Genomic DNA, 7,752 nt, shown 5'->3' on the forward strand with positions numbered 1-7,752 from the left:
AGCAGTAATGAAATTGATAATAAAAATAATGATAATGATAATGATAATGATTATAATAGTAATAATGATAATAATAATGATAATAATAATAATAATAATAATAATAATAATAATGATAATAATAATAATAATAATAATAATAATAATAATAATAATAATAATAATAATAATAATAATAGTAATAATAATAACAACAATAATAACAATAATAATAATAATAATAATAATAATAATAATAATAATAATAATAATGATAATCATAATAATAATAATGATAATAATAATAATAATAATAATAATAATAATAATAATAATAATAATAATAATAATAATATTAATAATAATAATAATAAGAAGAAGAATAAGAAGAAGAAGAAGAAGAAAAAGAAGAAGAAAGATAATGCTGATGATGATGATAATGATAACAATGATATTAATGATACGTAGATAGGAACTCAAATCACCTCGGCTCCCGTGATGACAGGCGGTTCGCGACAAATGCCAGTTGAGACCATATTCAACTCGTATCACGAAAGACTTCCGACTCATTTATCCTGTGCGAGATAAAAAGCGAGAAAAATGCCATGTGTCGTGCGCGAGCGGCTGTATTTTATGTATACATGGTCGGCCGGGCTGGCTCTCTCTCTCTCTCTCTCTCTCTCTCTCTCTCTCTCTCTCTCTCTCTCTCTCTCTCTCTCTCTCTCTCTCTCACCAATGGCACAGAATCATTCTCTTCGTAAATGGGTTGAGGTAAGACAGGTTTGGGGGAAGGAACTCCATATATTCTATGTCTAAAAATCATACTATACAGAACATTATACACAAACCCCCTATAATGGATCCGATAATTGGTGTCAAAAAGAGAATTCACATTTGTTAGACGCAAGGCCGAGAGAGAGAGAGAGAGAGAGAGAGAGAGAGAGAGAGAGAGAGAGAGAGAGAGAGAGTCTTAGACTTATCTGACACGTAGAGTTCAAAGGCTACTACGACATAGCCCCTGGAGGTCTGGTCTGTGTAAGCTGTGGTTCATCAGCTCGAGTGTGCATTCTGTGGATCACCTTTGGCTCAGAGGTATCAAACTTGGTGAAGATGTTTAGGGGGATTAGATATTGTGTTCCGCCATGATCGTATACCGTTTTCCGACCCTCCTCACCCCGTTAACAGAAGGTTATTTCCTCCGCGTCACACCCCGTTAACAGAAGGTCGTTTCTTTCCTTCCACACTCCGTTTACAGGTTATTTCCTCCCCTCCACACCCAATTAACAGAAGGTCATATCTTCCCCTCCTTATCCCGTTAACAGAAGGTCATATCTTCCCTTCCTTATCCCGTTAACAGAAAGACATTCCTTCACATCCACATCCTGTTAACAGAACATCATTTTTCCCTTCCACACCCCGTTAACAGATCATTTCCTCCCTTCCACACCCCAACAACAAAGAGTCAGGACGAGTGATTAGGAAATAGATCACAATGATAATAATCTATCTATCTAACTCAAGTAACAACATTCACTTCATAAACTCGTATCGTATCTACTTCAAGGGACACTACCGGGCCGATCCTGCGTCCCTCAGATAGCAAAGCAATTCCCATATAACAAATATTGTAAGATTTTTGAGAAAATCTTTTCTTCCCTCTAGAAAGTATATGCCTTCAGCGAAATACCTCCATAGCTTGGTGCCTCGAGGGTGAGGTACACCACATCCCAGCAATTCAAATGCTTCGTCTGGCCAATGTCCAAGATGTACAGGTAGTGTATGAGACCATCACACCAGAGAATAGTACACAGGCGAAGGTACTCCAGGCTTATACAAGTCCTGGGGTATGTCCTGTCGACACATTGTTTCCTCCCCACATACTTGTTAGAATGGGAAGAGTCAGTTTGACGATCCATATTCAGTTCATCATAATCTGACCACATTGTAATAAGCTGTTTCACAAGTCACTAACTAGAATGGCAAAATAAAAAATCTTCACTACAACTTAGACATGTTGATCTAGGAGATACTGAAGCCTAACACTAACGCCTAATGACTGGTAAACCTTATGAACGAGCCTAGTGTCCTTTTAAACGACCCAACTATCCATATCAGATAACCATGCCTATAACAGTATCTGAGAACGAAGCTTAATTGCCAAGTCGAATAGCCAAGCAAAATAGCCAAGCCTAATAACCAAGTCACCAAAAGCTAGCCCTCCAATCAAACCATATAACCAAGCCTAATTATAACCAAGTTTAATAATTAAGCCATATAACCAAATCTAATAGTTAATCTAAGTCTAATAACTAAACACAATGACTTTATTGACCAGTGAGATTACTGATATTATTTCCTCGAATCTGCTTTTATAACCTGACGTGCAGTGGTGCGTTGAGGATGATTGTATAACTATGTCAGGGACGGAGGAAAACCCAGTTGTTTTCAGTGTGTGAAGGTAGTGTACACGTTTAGCTGCAGGCCGGTGGCTCCCGTGTGGACCTGTGAAATCGAGTGACCTCGGTGAGGCCATGGAGACCCGCTACTGGAACAGCCCAGGAAGGTTACGGAAGGAGCCACATTGCTGGAACAGTCCGAGGAGAATATGGAGCCACACTGCTGGAACAGCCCAGGGAGGACATGGGAACCAACCCGCTACTGGAACAACCTAGGGAGGGCATGGAGACCCATCCACTCCTGGAACAACCTAGGGAGGACATGGAGACCCATCCACTCCTGGAACAGCCCAAAGAAGACATGGAGACCCATCCACTCCTGGAACAGCCCAAAGAAGACATGGAGACCCATCCACTCCTGGAACAGCCCAAAGAAGACATGGAGACCCATCCACTCCTGGAACAGCCCAAAGAAGACAAGGAGACCCATCCACTCCTGGAACAGATCAAAGAAGACAGGGAGACCCATCCACTCCTGGAACAGCCCAAAGAAGACAAGGAGACCCATCCACTCCTGGAACAGATCAAAGAAGACAGGGAGACCCATCCAATCCTGGAACAGATCAAAGAAGACAGGGAGACCCATCCAATCCTGGAACAGATCAAAGAAGACTGGGAGACCCATCCAATCCTGGAACAGATCAAAGAAGACTGGGAGACCCATCCAATCCTGGAACAGATCAAAGAAGACAGGGAGACCCATCCACTCCTGGAACAGATCAAAGAAGACAGGGAGACCCATCCAATCCTGGAACAGCCCAGAGAGGACATGGAGACCCATCCACTCCTGGAACAGCCCAAAGAAGACATGGAGACCCATTCATTCCTGGAAGAGCCCTAGAAGACCATGGAGACTCATCGGCTCCTGGAACAGCCCTAGAAGGCCATGAAGACCCACTCCCGGAATAGTCCATGGAGAACATGAAAACCTATCTCTTGAGGAGCGAGGAGAGAGAGAGAGAGAGAAAACCTGCCAACGAGTACTGCTATGAGAGAGAGAGAGAGAGAGAGAGAGAGAGAGAGAGAGAGAGAGAGAGAGAGAGAGTTGCTCGTATCCTGATTTCCACTCGATGGTCTTCCTTGTATTCTCTATCTCTAGTACTCGTTGCTCTTATCAGATATCAACAGGAACTACGATAAGCGTGGTCGAGGCTGCGCTGCTGCATGACGTGGTGACCTTCCTCACAGACATCCGTCCCACTGGATCATGGACGCCACCAGACAACTTTCCAAATAATTTCTGCAAGAAGATGATCATTTTCGAAGACGGAAGTGACATACGAGACTAATAATGCACCGACCAATGTATTTTCGAAACATCCCAAGGCTGCGCTACTTCTAGTTAGCAGGGGAAATGTAGACGCCTTCCGAGTGAGAAGTTCTTTGAGAACTCCCAATGACGAAAGACTCACGGAAGGTGACTTAACGCTCGCGGTGTGACCTCCAGTGGGCGGAGTCTGGTAACACACACACACACACACACACACACACACACACACACACACACACACACACACACACACACACACACACATATAGGACGGTGGTACATTTCTACAGCGTCTCCGTGAATGGGCTGGCGAAGTGCGAGCCAAACTGTCTTCGATGACTGAAGATGTGGCTCCCGGAGCGATAGCACCTGCGGTGGCCGTCCCGCCTCTGTGATTCCTCTTTGGCTGCGTCATGGCTGACTCCGCTTCCAGGGCTCCCACGCTTTTTTTTTTTTGCTTTTTTTTTTTCCATGGAACTCAACGACCCATTTCTTGTCATGATTCCCATCGCGGCAGGCGAGAGCTCTTGGCGCCAGTGTTTGCCGTCGCTTGCCCTTACCCCGGATACTGGTGTCGACATCAAAAAGTTCTCTTTCAAAAGTAACGTTTGCAGACTTTCCTCCTGCGGGGGGGACGTGGGCGGCATCTGGGGGGTTCCTTTGGAATTGGCGATCGCGCCATAAAAATGTCTTCTATGAGGTTCTCCTCTCGCATGAGCCTGCGACCCTGCTGCATAAGCCGCCGCCGCTTTCTGAGGGAAGTCACGCAGACTACTCGATCTCCTTGGCGAGGACGTGTGTATTCGCGACCTCATCTTACCTGGTGCTGCTGAAGAGGCAGGGTAAACAGAGGAGATGGAAGGCGTAAAATGTTTCTATTTTAGGCAAGTGGATGCTGTTCATGCCGCTCTGTCATGTCGCTCCCTGTATGGCACATCGTTCCAATTTACTCTATCCCGTGCACGTCTTTCACCTTCCCGCATTTTCAGGCTCTGAGCACTCAAAATCTTGATCTATCTTCCCATCTCCCGGTATCTTCATCTCCATCCAATCGCCCCTACGTAGCAGTACTCTAAAGACATAAGGCAGGTTTGGTAGACCGCAGTCTTCGCACTGGTGAGGAAGTTTGGCACTGTTTCAGGTGTTCTCTGGGAGTCTGGCTAAAAGATTGTGCTTTTTCTCTTCCTTTACGAACATTTGGCTTCCCCAAATGGATGACTGTAGAACATGCTGACCGCTTTTAAGGTTGTCAAGGGTCACTCTCACACACACACACACACACACACACACACACACACACACACACACACACACACACACACACACACACACAATATCAGACATACACATAATCACAAGCAATGAGTGAGGTTAAGAAATTGTCTCCTTTGCTAGTTTACGAAATGCAGGACTCTGGCGACAGTTTAGGGATGACGTTTGTGTGTGTGTGTGTGTGTGTGTGTGTGTGTGTGTGTGTGTGTGTGTGTGTGTGTGTGTGTGCGTGTGTGTGTGTTTAGTCGATCATACAAAACTGACAAGAACCACACACTCCCATTCCCTGCAGTTGAGGAAGGCGCTGGTATAACTGCTCTGACGTCCACGGATCACATACACAATCTCCGTTGCTGCTATCCTACTGAGGTAATCACTCCCTCCCTATCAGCTTCCTCTTTATCTTCCTGTAGCTGCTGTGTCCGGGGTGTTTAAGGTCACCGTCTGGCTTCTTAAGGCGCTCATACAAACTCGTTATGTATGTGTGTGTTATAACCTTTACGGAAGAACGTCACGTTGGCCTTGTGAAACTCTCTTTTTGTGTGTGTGTGTGTGATCCGTTACGTGAGGGAGGCTTCATGTCGTCAGGCTTCTGCAGCCTCCAGGGGACGCACCTTCTGACCTCTAGCATAGGTAGTGTGACGACGTCTATACATACACACCACTCACTACTCCGGTTCTCAAAGGGATGCGCCCTCTCCTCTACTGAGCGAGTTTAAGAAGAATTTCCATAAGAGACACAAATGTGCTCAGCTTCTCCTCACTTTCCCGTGATCACGTTGATCTACGGCCTTTTTGTGAAGTGTCGTGCGACTTTGGGGGATTTGGCAGCACGTCATCCAGGACTGTACCGCAAGCTCATGTATGGACGCCTTTGCGTCTCTGAGATCAAATATAAGGATGGTATACGAGACCCCGTAACACACACACACACACACACACACACACACACACACACACACACACACACACAAAGACGTGTTTTCAAGCCATTGTTTGGGTGACGTGGTCGTTTATGTAGCCTTGAACTGACTTCGAAGGGGAGGAAGGTGAGAGAGGAAGCGCCATCATATATAAGTACTGCTCTTTAGGCTCGGGTCGTCCTTATCCTGAGGAGCAGCTGCTGCCAAGAGAGGAGTTGTGATCATCTAGCCACACTCTGCGTCGCTGGTGCTTATGTAAAGGTGATTCTTCTCAAGAGAGTGGAATGCTTCAAGTGTCAACATAGTCCACATGTCTCCTTACAGGAGGAGCATAGATCATACGTATCATGATACCGTATGAGGAGCATAGATCATACGCATCATGATACCGTATGAGGAGCAGAGATCACATACTCATCATAACACCGTATGAGGAGCATAGATCATACGCATCATAACACCGTAAGAGGAGCATAGATCACATACTCATCAGTGTCACCAAGTTAATGCTGGGAACTTTGATTCACTGTTGTGATGGTGAGTGAGCCTGCGAGTGCATGGCACATACGTACACCATGATAGGGGCTCGGCAGCTGGTGGCCGGCCAGGCAGCAAGATAGCAGAGCAGTGCTGCCATTATCCTCACCACAGCTTATCGTTGCGAGTTGGGTAATGAGAACATCACAAGGGCGCCCTTACACCCTCCCTACACTCCTGACCTGTACACCCGCCACACACTGTGGACCTGTACACACACCACACTGTGCGGCCCTGTACACACACCACACTCTGCGGATCTGTACACCAGCCACACTCTGCGGACCTGTACACTAACCACACTCTGCGGACCTGTACACTAACCACACTCTGCGGACCTGTACAGCAGCCACACTCTGCGGACCAGCCTAACCGAACCTCACAAAAGAGGTGTACATTCCACCAACAGCAGACCAAAATTCAGTTGTTATTTCTGCGAAAGAAACATAAAATGAAATATATATATATATATACATATATATATATATATATATATATATATATATATATATATATATATATATATATATATATATATATATGTATATATATATTTTCTTTTTTTTTTATACTTTGTCGCTGTCTCCCGCGTCTGCGAGGTAGCGCAAGGAAACAGACGAAAGAAATGGCCCAACCCCCCCCCCCATACACATGTGTATACATACGTCCACACACGCAAATATACATACCTACACAGCTTTCCATGGTTTACCCCAGACGCTTCACATGCCTTGATTCAATCCACTGACAGCACGTCAACCCCGGTATACCACATCGCTCCAATTCACTCTATTCCTTGCCTTCCTTTCACCCTCCTGCATGTTCAGGCCCCGATCACACAAAATCTTTTTCACTCCATCTTTCCACCTCCAATTTGGTCTCCCTCTTCTCCTTGCTCCCTCCACCTCCGACACATATATCCTCTTGGTCAATCTTTCCTCACTCATCCTCTCCATGTGCCCAAACCACTTCAAAACACCCTCTTCTGCTCTCTCAACCACGCTCTTTTTATTTCCACACATCTCTCTTACCCTTACGTTACTCACTCGATCAAATCACCTCACACCACACATTGTCCTCAAACATCTCATTTCCAGCACATCCATCCTCCTGCGCACAACTCTATCCATAGCCCACGCCTCGCAACCATACAACATTGTTGGAACCACTATTCCTTCAAACATACCCATTTTTGCTTTCCGAGATAATGTTCTCGACTTCCACACATTCTTCAAGGCCCCCAGAATTTTCGCCCCCTCCCCCACCCTATGATCCACTTCCGCTTCCATGGTTCCATCCGCTGCCAGATCCACTC

This window comes from Panulirus ornatus, chromosome 66 (assembly GCF_036320965.1).
Source record: "Panulirus ornatus isolate Po-2019 chromosome 66, ASM3632096v1, whole genome shotgun sequence".
In the NCBI taxonomy this organism is placed as follows: domain Eukaryota; kingdom Metazoa; phylum Arthropoda; class Malacostraca; order Decapoda; family Palinuridae; genus Panulirus; species Panulirus ornatus.